General features: G+C 40.7%; 1 long non-coding RNA gene across 2 annotated transcripts in view; it reads left to right on the top strand.

Annotated features, from left to right (window-relative positions):
• LOC103692326 (uncharacterized) overlaps window positions 1–14138 on the top strand; it is a 59848-nt gene that overhangs the window by 28134 nt on the left and 17576 nt on the right. For both annotated transcript variants that reach the window (XR_015620179.1, XR_015620178.1), the window contains exons 3-4: window positions 1969–2074; window positions 12918–13068. This is a non-coding gene — a long non-coding RNA (uncharacterized LOC103692326). The remainder of the gene's footprint in view (window positions 1–1968; window positions 2075–12917; window positions 13069–14138) is intronic.

Below are 14138 nucleotides of genomic sequence, written 5' to 3'. Positions count from 1 at the left end.
TTATATATTTTACATTTCATTTATAATATGAAATATAGCTTTTATGTGAGGAAGAGAGGAAAGTGGAAAACTGAGACTTTGAAAAAGGAGTAAGATGAATTCAGAGAGGACAGAGGTATACCAAACAAAGTGGACAATCCAGTTTCCTTGGGGGAGGATGCTGAAGTTAGCCTGGAACTTGGAATGTCCTAATACTAAGCTGAGGAAGAATGTCTTCACTGTTACTCTCTGGGCACATACCGGATTTGTGAGGCCTTCATTAGTTTTCCTTCTCGGGAATCATTTGACTACAGCAGCCAGTCAGCTGCTGCTGATCCACCTATTATCTGACCAGGGGCCTGGCTGAGGCTGGCACTATGGTGCTGGCTCTCTTGGCTGCCCACAGGCTTTCTCCCACATTCTTGACAGGATTTGCCTTTTGTATTCACCCTTAAAGTGTGCCACTTTGTCTCCTCACTGTGTGTTTCCTGTCAGGAATATTCTGGCCCTATCTTCCAACATTCCGCAATGCTATTTCCTCTAGAGTGTAATCCTCCCTGGCTGTGGCTGTTACCTGCTTTCTCCATTACCACGTTTCTTGTTTATCTTTTAGGATATTTACCTCATTATGCTTGTTGCCATTGCCTGGCTGTAAAATTCTTTGGGGGAGGAGAGAGGTGTGCCTCATCACATAATTAAATATCTAGAGTTGGTGTTCAATACTTGCTTCTTTGATTGATTGAGTGCATGGTTTGTGTTTAGTAAGATTTGAGGTTCTGTATAAATTGCACAGGCTTGGCTTTCTTCCCAACTCAGAGTGAGCTATTCTTTTAGAGTTGCGTTTGATTTTAAAAACAGAATTAGAGGGCTATAAAAACAGCCTGCAATGAGTTATTCCAGCCGTCTCGCTGTTTCTTAAGAGTGGGAACGTTTCTTTTATGATGCTTTTCATTTACAGCATGGCCTTACAGCCAGCTCTTTTTCGAAACACAATCCCATTATTACAGCTGCCTTTTGCCTCAAACAACTTCTCATAACATTAGGGGTATAATATTGCAAGAATAGCTTCTGACAGAGAGGTTTCTACTCTGCAGTCGGGGGATACAGGATGTCAAAATGCTCATCATTTCTGGATCTGAAGGGAAGTAGTTTGAAGACTTTTATTTTACCTATGTGGTTCCAGCCAACCATGCCGTGGAAAAATGTATTTCCCTATATAGGACAAGAAAATGGTTCAGATAATTCTCATACTTTGCTGAAAACCAAACACGAAATAGAATTGATTTTCCTTCCTTCCTTCCTTCCTTCCTTCCTTCCTTCCTTCCTTCCTTCCTTCCTTTCTGTCTGTCTTTCTGTCTTTCTATCTTTCTGTCTTTCTATCTATCTTTCTTTCTTTCTGGATGAACTGAAAAAAAAAACGTGTGTGTAGGAAGAAGTAAAAGGTTCCTATTCATTTTGAGAGTTTATTGGTGAACTTTCAGAAAGAAATGTATGTATGAGCTCTTAAATATTTTGGGGTCTCAATATTATTGGTCACAGAAGAAAATTTAGGGGTGTTGGGAGAGCCTCAAAGACGAGAGGGGTGAAAATATAAAAATGCAGAAGGGGGGGCAAAATGTAAGTGGCAAGACCCCTGCTCTGCCTTTAGTGACTGAGGCAGCTGTGTCTTTTTTACTTAGAGTGACTTATTCTCTTCGTAGTCCTCTTGGGGTAAGCTGCTTTCTGTCTTCGTGTCTGACACACCAAAAGTGTGATAAGTGACTATCATTAGAAGGTGAAATAAATATCCAGGAACTATTAGTGGGCTCTCTCTCTCCCTCTCTCTCTCTCTCTCTCTCTCTCTCTGAGTGTGTGTGTGTGTGTATGTGTGATGCTGTTGGGATAGCAGCAGGATGGGAACAGAGACTTGGTATTTAATCACACATTTGTTTGTGCTCTTTTCTGTTCATATGTTTTGAATGACTGTGGGTGTCTCCATGGTCTTCTCAGGCCTTCTTTCTGGAAAAGTGTTCTAAGGATTAAATGAGCCAGCAGGAAATGAAGCACCATGGCCGGGCTTACAGAACACTGCTTCCTGTATTCCTCTATGTCCTTGGTAAGACATATGCTAGACCCTGCCTTGCTTTGCTTATGGGACTGGTCAAGGGGAGAAATAGAGCCTCTTAGCTTGGCTATCTACGGGAGTGTGGTTGCCTCTTAAGACATCACACTGGCAGCCAGCTCTTCTCCATTCACATATGGTTATCTTAAGATAAGAACTCTGCAGTGAAACCATTGCGTGATAGCAGAACTGACTGCTGGAAAGCAGCTTTAATAATAGTGGGATAGCATATTATTTATTTTGCATGACAAAGGGTAAATACACAGTTCTTTATAATTGACTTTCAGTTTGCTGCATGTTTCTATAACAAAGCAATCTTAAGAATGCTGTGGATATTGGAGGCAAAATAAGAAAAAAAAAACAGACATGAAGAATGAAGAAGTAAATGCTTAAATGAGCTCTTTCTCTCTGTGTAAAAGAAGGACAGCAACTCAGCCACAACAGCCATTGCAGCAGCACTTAGAGTCAGTGCTCCAGTGTTTACTCTGAGAGAAGTCAGGAGCCCTCATCTGTTCTGCATATAAACAAGGTTAAAATGAGAAGCCCCAGACTGGGGGGCAGCCTCAGCCATTCCTCATCATGAGAGGTAGCCAGGGCACTGCATTCCTCCAGCTCTATGCTTTCTCCACTATATCTGAGTCTTTCCCTCTCTGGGTTTGAGTCCAGAGAACAAAGGCTTAGTTCAAACAGAAAGAGCCATCTTAACGGATAGGAGCTGCTGTGTAATAGGCAGGTAATTTCCCTCCCATCTTCTGAACCCCTCCCATTAGGGGGCTCCTCAAGTTATCCCTGTAGGCACCTCCATAAAATTCATTAGCCTCATGGCATCAATGTTCCATGAAGCCCACTCCTGACCCAGGGCTGTTAGGCCTCTCAGAGGAATATGGTTGTAATAACTCTTCTCCTTTTGTGCCTGCTCCTCCTCCTCCTCCTCTTCCTCTTCTTCTTCCTCATCCTCTTCTTCTTCCTCTTCCTCTTCCTCCTCCTCCTCTTCTAGGCCAGAATGACCCAGTTTTATTTGGCATATATCTTAGTCAGTGTTCTACTAGTGTAAGGAGACACCATGACCACAGCTAATCTTACAAAGGAAAACATTAGTGGGGGCTGCCTTATGGTGTTAGAGGTTCAGTCCATTATTGTCATGGCAGGAAGCATTGCAGTAGGCAGGTAGCCATGATGCTGGAGAAGGAGCAAAGAGTTCTATATCTGGATTGACAGGCATCAGAAAAAGAAAGAGACTCTGGGCCTGACTTGAGCGTTTGAATCCCACCCCCACCCCCATGACACACTTCCTCCAACAAGGTCACACTTCCTAGTCTCTGTCAAGTAGCACCACCACTCCTTAGTGACCAAGCATTCAAATCTATGGACCTTTTATTCAAAACAGTGTACGTAATGGACATGTATTCCCAATTCTGCCTCAGGTCTCTTTTATATATAACTACTATTCTTTATTTTCTACACAGTACTGGATACCCCTGATGTAGGTTTATGGTTAGACCTCATGATTTACCAAGGATGCAATTACTTATATCCTTTTAGCATTTTAGATCATTTATGAATGCATTTTAATGTGGTGACTTCCCTAATAAATATATAATTGAATTTTAAAAACATTTTCAAACCTTATATTTTGTAATAAAATTTTATTTTAAAAGTTAATTATTTGCTTTTTAAGAAGACCTATCATTCTAGCTAATAGAAACACATGCCACATGATTCATAAATCTAAAGCTACCTGAGTGTAGCTGTTTTCCCTTAGATATTGTACCCACATGGAAAGGCAAAAATGACCAAGGGAGTCTCTAACACAGCTAACGTCAGTATCTCTTCAGAGCCAGGTTTGCTCTATCTGTGAACCCAGGAGAACAAGCATTCTGACATAGTGTAGTTGTCTCAGTATTGTTTAACTTAGATGTGATTACATTTCAGATAATAAATATAAAGTGAATAAACCCTAGAGGTGTCCCTTAACCAAAGGATTCCCTTGAACTGGGAAGAATGGGATCCTAAAGAAACAGTGCCATAGAATGTGTGTTTAGGAAAAAACTACATGGTTGCTTATATCTGTAATCCAAACGCTGGACAGGTTGAAGCAAGAGGACAGAAAGTTCAAAGTGAGCTGGGCTGCTTCTTAAGTTCCAGTCTATCCTGAGATACACAGTAAAACCCTGTCTCCAACATGGCTCAATCCTCTAGTTGCTATTCTTCCAGAGAACCCAAGTTCAGCTCCCAGCAACCATGTCCAGTCACTCACCTCCACTTGAAAATCTAAGAGGATATAATTTTCAAGGGAATCTGATACTGTCTACTGACCTCCAAGGATACATGCACATATATAAGTAGTAAATAATATATCTTTTTAAAGAAAGCTCAATGTCAGGAAAGACTGTAATGAGTAAGACAGGAGACAGTTGCATAATGTCTGCACAAGGACTCAGAAGAACTTCTGATCTTAAAGTTCACTGCTTCTCTCTGTCTCTGTCTCTGTCTCTGTCTCTGTCTCTGTCTGTCTCTGTCTGTCTCTCTGTCTCTCTGTCTCTCTGTCTGTCTGTCTCTCTCTCTCTCTTTGTGTATGTGCCAATCATGGGACACATTTTGGGATTTCTTTATTGAAAATTTTTGTTTTCATAAAGCATATGATCATGCTTTTCCTCACACCCTTTCTTTCTCTTTCTTAGAATACACACACACACACACACACACACACACACACACACACACACACACACACATGAAATTGGCACCTAAACTTTGAAAGTAAAAGAGAAAAATGTTCAAACAAAGGTATAGAATACAAAACGCCTACAAAAATAGAATCCAGTTTTTCAGTTCATTTTATGTTGGACATTAACTCCTGGGCATGGGGCCTACCCTGAAGTGTGGTTAATACATGTTCAATGAGACTCCATTGGAGAAAGCTGATTTTTCCATTACATGTAGATAATAATTGCAGAGTTTCTTGATTAGGTGTGGGAGATCATGTCCACTTTCCCCTCTCAGCTCTGGGCCTCATTTGGCTTGAACCTGTGCAGACCCTGTCTTCTCTGCCCCTGTATCTGTGACTTTGTATATGTATCACTTCTGTTGTATCTGGAAGACCAAGTTTCATTGGAATCATCCAGCCCCACTGGCTTTTAATATCTTTCTGTCTCACCTTCCACATAGGTCTCTGTACCCTGTGGGCAGGGGTTTTGTAATTTTAATTTTTTTAAATTCTATTTTTAATGATGGTTCTCAAACATCCCTTGTAGGCCACTACCCACCAGAGGTAGTGGGAAAGAAAGGATATGGGGGTAGGGAGAAGTGAACTTATTTAGAAAGGTTCTTTGCAGCAACTCCCATCCATGTTGTCTGAAAATCAGCATTTCAATTCACAGGTTAGCAGGCAGCAACAGTTTGATCCACTCACAAACACTTCATGGATACACCAGTTTGGTGGACTTGGGTTAGCAACAAGGGTGACACGACCTAGCAGAGAATGTCAGGCCTCAGCCCTGGCTGCAGCCTGCAGGAGGAACCCAGAGGGACACCAGGAAAAGTTCTTGGCTGTGCCTCTCAGGGAAGGGAAGATCAGTAAAGATGCAGGACGCACAAGTGTTGCACAGCTAGCTGTACCAGCAAGCCAAGCTCTCTCTCCTTCACTCCAGAGTCCTATTTATACCCTCTAAACATCATGTGTCCTCCACATGCCTTGCTTCAGCACAGGTCTTGCCTCAGCATGTGTATCCAGTCAGCCCGAGTCAGTGGAAGTGGCAAGAAACTGTAGCACACCCCCAGAAGATTTTGGTGTTTCTTCCTATGGACTCCCAACAAATACAGCTCAACTATGCAATGTAAGGCAGACCAATACATGCTTGTCGTTAGCAAAGAATCTTTCATCATGTGTCCTTTCACGTACTTGTTTTAACCAAACGTCCTATCTCCTGTGTCTGCTTCAGTGAAATGTTCCCTCATGAGTCTGCCTTGGCCTTTCATGCCTGTGTCCACTTTAATGAAACTTTCCTTCATTTGTTTTCCCCAGCATAGCACAGTGCAACTGACATTCTGAAGAACTCAGTTTCCACTTCAGAGATTGATAGAGACATCCCATTTAGTATTGAATGTTCCAGTATCTCTTATTCTCTGCACATTCTCCAGCAGTGGGTCTGTGTCAGTTCCCATCTACTGCAAAATGAAGCATCTTTGATGATGACAGATAGGGACACTGGTTTGGGTACAGGAGAATGCCATTAGGAATTATTTTAATGCTCTGCTCCTTTAGCAGGACAGTAGCATTTAGTTTTCTTCTGGGCCCAGAGATATGTAGTTTTTTCAGCAATAAGGCTTTACCATCTATTTGTTCAGGGTAAAGATAGCCCTGGCAATGTCAGAGCTGTTAGGGTTTCTACAGGGCCTCTTTGATTAATGTTTCAATCAGATATAACCCATTTCTAGCACTAGATGTTTTACTTGGGAACATTGTCTCTCCTAGGTGACTCCATTTATATTTCTTTCATATATGTGACATGTTTGTCATATACATATATAATCCTTTGATTAAAAGCATGCTACAGTTTGTATGACCACAGAGGTTAGGTACCTAGTAAGAGACTGGGGGGAGGAGAGGATCTCCTAAGCAAGGGGAAATGGAATATATTGTTTTGGAGATACAATTGAGTATAAGAGCTTTGAAATGAAGTAGACCTTTGGAAAGATACTTCCTATAACATATATGCATGCTCTAAGTACACCAAATATATTTAATTTCCATCCATCTGGAAATACACCCTGAATATCCACAGGGCCAGCCATAAAGGATACATAGGGCTGTAAGTGAATAAACTAAGAGCTTACCCCCGTTAGATCTTTGTAAAGACTGAGCTGATGGCAGTCTGTAGCATGGAGAACTTGGACCACTGATCCTTACAGGAATGGAGTTCTGGTCCTTATATGTGCATGAATGTACTGAAATTTTATAGCTGGTAACTGTCTCAGTGGATTGTAGCATGCTTTCGGGATTGTTAGAATTCTTCAGATGACTTCTGGAGGTGATTAGAGAGGAGGAGGAGATGATTGAGGACATTGGCTTGGATGAACCCATATTTCCTCAATAAAATTAATGAAGCACATTAAGCCTTGAAGAGAAAAAATATTTGCTAAGCTATATTACAGATAAATAATCAACACTCAGAGAAAATAACCTAAACAACAATCAAAAACAAAGACCAAAGACAGATTCCTTATAAAGGCATGGTCACTTGAAGGTCAGTTAGTTTACACTGAGAACATAGGGCCAAAATGAGTTTCAAACTAGGAGAGAATTGTAGAGGCAAGAAAAGGCTAGATGACATTCAAAATGTGAGGATGATAGGAGAAGCTAGATTCTGCATTATAAAACAAGGGAGAGAAAAAAAAATGACTGCAGGTTGGGCTGGAAGCAGAACTCAGAGCAGCAATGCAGAAAACAGATCTCTGAGCCAGGGGTCAACGCTCTAAGATGCTTGACCTATTCAGAAGAGTAGGAAATTAATTTTGAAGACACTTTCTATGTTTAGAAGTTAAATGTATTAATATAATAAAGTAAAAAGCATGACTTCCGAGTTAGAAGCTAACAGGGTAGAGAGAACACCACCAGGAAGATAGGAGGAAGCTCAGTATCCCACACTATGGTGGTTTGAATAAGAATGGCCTTTATAGGCCCAAGTATTTGAATGCTTGGCCATCAGAGAGCGGCACTACTTAAGAAGGATTAAGAGGTGTAGACTTATGGAGGAAGTTTGTTACTGCGAGTTTTGAGGTTTCAAAAGCCCAAGCCAGGTCTGGTGTCTTTCCCTTCTTCCTGCATGCGGATCTGTATATAGAACTCTTAGCTAGTTTTCCAGCACCATGACTGCCTGCATACCACTGTGGTGGCCACCATGATGATAATGAACTAAACCTTTGAATGTAAGCAAGCCCCAGTTTAATGCTTTCTTTTATGAGTTGTTTTGGTCATGGTATCTCCTTAGCACTACAATGGATTAGGCTGTACACATACTCCTGTGATCTCTGTGCTTGAAAGGTAAATTAGGAGTTAAAGGCCAGCTTCAGTTATTTAAAGAGAGTGAGCCTGGGCTACACTAACCAATGAACCCAAATCTCTCTCCATATCTCTGTTTCTCTTCCCTGTCCTCTTACACATACACACAGGAAGTAGGAGATGTTGGTAGGACTTATCTTTCCTGCTATAATTAAAGCTGCAATGAGGCTTATAGGTCACAAATAAAAACTTTTATCAGCAAAGATATGTATAAATTAAATTTACTGTCTGTGGATACCTTTTGTTTTATACATATCATTAAGTTTACATCTGAAGTCTTTGTGTAGATTATAGGTGAGAGTACAGAATTACTACTCTTAGAAACCACTGAGAACTCCTCCTCCTTTTTGTCTTTTTCAGCATTAGTTATGAAATTGGCATTGCATCACTGTTTTAACTTAGATTTCTCGACATGGAGCAATACCATGTTGTTCTTTGGAAATACCATCTTCTTTTGTGTGCATTATGGTTTCTTGGTCTTTTCAATTTCCCGTCCTTTGTTCTTCTAATTTCTAGTCTACATGTAGGAGTTCTGATGCCCAGAAAACATCTAGCCAGTTTGTATCTTCTCTGAATCTTCTGACTCTAGATTTTGAAGTTGCAATTATTTTTCCTTTTTTAAGTATTTTTTGAGAATTTTAATTATATTTTCCTACAACTCCTATATTTTTTCTACTCCCAACCCACTTGACCAACTTCATGTTCTTTCTCTGTCTTATGAAAACCTCAAACTCAAATCAAATAATAATAATAATAATAATAATAATAATAAAACCAGCAACACCAAAACCAAAGCAAAACATACTAAAAAGAAAACTGTTTCAATTGGCCAACAATCAAGCATGGGGCCTTTCCTGAACTGTGGTTGCTATACTCCATGTTACTCCGTTGAAGAAAACACTTTTTCCTCTCAATAGTTATCAATTAGGAATAACTTCATGGGTATGCATGGGACTTCATGCTCCCTTTTCAGCTTCAGAGCTAAGAGTTGTATCTGGCTTGAGCTGGTGCAGGTCTTGCATATGCTGTCACTGTCACTGTGAGTTCATGCATGCATCTGCCCTGCTGTGTCTGAAAGGTAGTTTCCTTGGAGGCACCCATCCCCCTGGCTCTCATAGTCTTTGAACCCCAGCTTCTACATAGATCTCTCGGCCTTGAAGGGAGGAGGTAACCCAGCTCTGTTTCATCCCTTTGTGGCTTACAGTTCTCAAGGCTAACCGTAGTGTGTCCTGGGAATGCAGCATCTTGACAGGGAGTGATGAGTGCAGTAGCTTGGGCACTGTTCCAGACTTCTAAAAGCAGAATGCCCTTCAGTGCCTTATACCAGAAAGTCACATTGGCCAGGGTAGATGTCTTTCTAGTTCAATGATACTGCAAGTTGGGGGGGGATGGATATTCCTTACCCCACAGTTTTTCTACATCTCCAAGGGAATTTTCACAAGGAGCCCCAGCTCTTGCTGGCCTTTGCTGCCAATCTGTTAGCAAGAAACCATGTATAGGATTTTGGGATAAAAATCATGTTTCTGTAGAGACTTTTCTCATACATTAACACAAAAATTCCTTCATCTGTTCTGTTTCTGTGGTGGTTTTGAATAGGTATGACACACATAGACTCATGTGTTTCAAGCCTTGGCCCAGAAGAAGTGGCACTACTAGGAGATGTGGTTTTGATGGAGGAAGTGTGTTACTATCAGGGCAGGCTTTGATGTACTTCTCCTATGTGCAAGTTACACTCAGTGTGGCTGGCTAATAGATAATTCTACTACCTTCTGATCAAGAGGTAGAACTCGCACCTCCTCCAGCACCATGTCTGCCTGCATTCTGCCATGCTTCTTGGTATATTGATAAAGCATTAAACCTCTGAAACTTGAATCTAGCTCTAATTAAATATTTTCCCTTATAAGAGTTGCTGTGGTCATGGTGTCTCTTAACAACAATAGAGCCCCTAAGAGGAGAAACTGAGATATTGCTGTGATAGCTATGACCATGTTTTGGCTTAGAGAAATGTGGACTCTGTGACTTTGAATTAGGAAAGCAATGATTAAATGAAGGTTAATGGGCCATCCTAGTAGGAGCATGGGTGACAGTGATGCTGAGTGTGATTTGAACTGTGGGACTCAAGAGTTTTCAGAGCAGAAGAATTTTAATATATGGCATAGAGAGCGTTGTGATATTTTGGTGGAGAATATGACTGTTTTATGTATTTAACAAAAAGTCTGCCTGATGCTAAAGTGAAGAGTTTTGGATTAATTCCATTGGCAGAGGAGATCTCAAAAAGGTCTAATATTGATCTTCTCACGTGTCTATTAGTGTTCACACTTATGGAGCTCTACAATTAAAAGGAGTAAACTGAGCAAGGAAAAATACAAAATGTAAAATTTGAGGAGAAAAGGGGTACCAGGAAATGAAATGGAGCTAAGTCCTGTGTTCAAGGAGATGAACAGATTAAGGATATTAAATAAAATAAAGAGAGTGATGATCTCATAGCAAGACCCTACCCACCTATCCTGCTAACTTGTGAGAAGGAATAAGGAAAAGCTTAGAGTCTGTGCAGCTCTCACTTTATCACAGTACTCAGAAGGCAGAGCATGGCAGATATCTGAGTTTGAGGAAAGCCTGTTCTACATAGAAAGTTCCAGGACATCCAAGCTCAGGTAGTAAAATAAACCATCAAAAACTGAAAGCTGGTAATGATACAATTCAATGAGGGGAATGTCCCAGTTCTAGCAAAAAACAGGACTTGGCATCTATGGCCACATCATTTTTTAGAGTCAAGGATAGAAGATAGGGATTTTTGGATTCTCCCTTCATGACTAAGGAAAGCCTCTGAGGTCAAGTGTGTAGCAGGGGTATCCCTTCTTGGAGGTCCAGAGAGGCCACTGTGTGAAGCAGTGAAAGTGAAGCCTGGATTGCCTTGGAGACTCTAAGATGTTGGATTTGTCAGAGTTAAGGGATTCCTGCTGAGGAAAGCTTCTAACAGGGAATGGAATCACCCCAGGTCATAGAAGTGTGTTGCAGTCAACAAAGTTGAACGGAGTTGGGGATCTGAAAAGCACTTTGACATCAGACATGGAGATGCAGAGTTTAGAGGTTGCCTAGCTGGGTTTCCAGCTTGCTTTGGTTCAGTATGTCCTCACAATGTTCCTTTTTGGAATGTTAATGTATATCCTGTGCCATTGTATGCTGGAAACATGTGACTTGCTTTTTCATTTTGATTATAGTTAAAAGATTGTCTGAATTTTAGAAGAGACTTTGAGCTGTGGAATTTTTAAACAGGGTTGAGACTGTTTTAGACCATGTGGACTTTTGAAGTTGGATTGAATGCATTTCTGCATTATGTTGCAGCTGTAGGCCTATGGGGACCAGGGAACGGAATGTGCTGGTTTGAATACAAATGTCTCCCATAGACTCTTGTGTTTGAATGCTTGGATCATAGAGTGATACTATTAGGAGGTGTGGCCTTGTTGGAATAGATGTGGCCTGTTGGAGGAAGTGTGTCATTGTAGGGATGGATTATAAGGTCGCGTGAGCACAAGCGATGTCCAGTGTGGCTCACAGTCACTTTTGCTGTCTGTGAATTGAGATGTAGAACACTCACCATCTTCTCAAGTACAATGTCTGCCTGTGTGGCACCATGTTTCTAGCCATGATAATAGACTAAATCTCTCAAACGCTAAGCCAGCCCCAGTTAAATGTTGTCCTTTATAAGAGTTGCAGTGGTCATGGTGTCTCTTCACAGCAATACAAACCCTAGGATGGTTTCTTATTTATGTCTTTCAAAAGCATTTCATAACTTTATCAAATCTCTTTTACACCTCTACTTATGTGTAGGTAGTACAACACCCAGTCGTGAAAGACTCAAAGTAGATAATATTTGCTGAGAATACTATGCTTTTGTTTTCTAATTGATTATTGGTGAGTTAGGGCAAATTCGTTTCAGGGGTCAGTGAACAGTTCAGCAGCTTAGAAGGAGGTCCTTTGATTATGCCTTATTGCTGGCTTGACTATCTTGAAATGTTCCATCATTTTATCTTTGAAGTTGTATTTTGCAAATGAAGTGTGAAGGGAAATTGGAGCAAGAACTCTGGACTTGGGCAGCTCACAGGCCTAACTCTACTATTTCGCCACCTCAGGGAAACTTCTTGGCCACTGTCACCTCACCCTTGCTACCATTGTTGCTGCCCTTCGGTCACCATAGTGCTTAGATGTGGGGGGTCAGGATGCAGTCTTTAAGTGTAGAACCACTGATCAGGATGTAGGTGCCTACAAGAATCTATACTTTCACACCAGCATTTTTGGGTAAGACAAGGTGTGAAATCAGAGCAAGTCGAAACACCAGAAGAGGCCAGAAAGATATTAGCAAAGGAAAGGAAAACCTTTCTGTTCTGATCATAGAGCAACCTACATGTTTGCTGCATTGTTTTTCTTCAAATTATGAACTCTGCCCTCTTTCAGTGTTAGAGACTATTAGGACTTGGTATATATTGATCTTTCCCCAGGTCTGTCCCTTCTCAGTTACAATTCTATGTTTCAATGGGTGAGCTCCATTTCTGTACATATTTTAGAATGAAATTTTGTTAGCCATTTGAAAGTACCTCCCGGAACCAAATGCCTCTGCAATGATTTGTTCCTATGAACACTTCAAAGTGTGATAAAATGTAGACATATTTTACAAAACCCTGCTATTTCAGAGATGTGTCTAACTCAGACATAGGGATCAAAGAGACTTGTTCAAAGGTAGCAATGCTGGGCTGTTGCTGTTCTTGGTTCATGTAGAAGTCATGTGCTTTTTGACATCTGAGGACAAAAGTGAGATCAGCGCTAAGAAACTCAACTACTCTTCTAAGCATATCCATGAGGCATTTCCTGCAGTTCTCCCTCTCTCTGCAGCATCCCCACGGTGGAAAGGAAGATAAATGAGCTTGTGGTAAGAATATATTTATATGTTGGATAGTATTATGATAAAGAATAATGCATATAGTTATTATTTAGTATTAAAAACTATGCTTTGAAGAACAATAAACCTTATTTAGGACATAGTCTGCTACTTCTTAAAGGAGGGTTCAAAGAAAAAACAATTGATTGAGCTAAGTATTTTTTCTTGTATTCTCCATACTTGTTTTATATCCCAAAGAACTGTATCAAAATATAGCTTCTGTCACCTCTGACCTCTGCGGGACAGGTGTAGGAGAATATATCGCACAATTCACAGCCAGAAATTGAGAACAGTGCATGTGGCCTTGTGCTTGACCTCATCTCCAAGCCCATTATAGACATTTCTTGAGACCGTTCATTCTAGACATAAAAGGGGTCAGGGTGAGTTTTGATTCCAGAGAACAAGAATATGCCTGAGCACTCTCCTCTCCTGCTTCCCCTCCCTTCCCTCTTTCTCTTCATTTAGAAGTGAAGAGAACCTTTTTTCCTTTATCACTAAAGACTCCTTTTTCATGCTCATTGTCACAACTTGAATGTACTAACAGCATTGATGATCATATATAGCAAAATCCAGAGATTTATACAATTCTCTGGTTAGATCACATAGTATAAGTGTACCGTCCGATATCTGGCATGCCACAATGAAACACTTAGTTGTGAAAATTATAAACAAGAAAGTACTAAGACAAAGACAGGCCAGGCCACAGATGACTAAGGAGGAAGGCCCCTATTTCACAACACTGCCTACACTTCAAAGTGAGTGGACATTTCTCTGGTTTCTACCTTTTTAAAGCATTCGTTTCAAACTGGTTCTGAGAGGAACATTGGAGGCAGAGGTGGTGACTCATGGCAACTGTCAACAAAGTACAAAGAAGCACTCAGTAAGCTCACAGCACAAGTGGCAAAGGCAGTTCCTTCCTATCTGACTGTGAATATTCACCATTGTATATTTCTAGATCTATGTGTAGATATGAGCTGCACTGTGCAACTAGGTGACTTCAGTTTTGAATAGAAACATGGCAATTACAGTATCCAGGATACAACAGCATGGATACTTTCCTG

Source organism: Rattus norvegicus, chromosome 5 (assembly GCF_021556685.1).
Source record: "Rattus norvegicus strain SHRSP/BbbUtx chromosome 5, alternate assembly SHRSP_T2T, whole genome shotgun sequence".
In the NCBI taxonomy this organism is placed as follows: domain Eukaryota; kingdom Metazoa; phylum Chordata; class Mammalia; order Rodentia; family Muridae; genus Rattus; species Rattus norvegicus.
The sequence above is the reverse complement of the archived record's forward strand: the minus strand, read 5'-3'. Positions and strand labels throughout refer to the sequence as shown.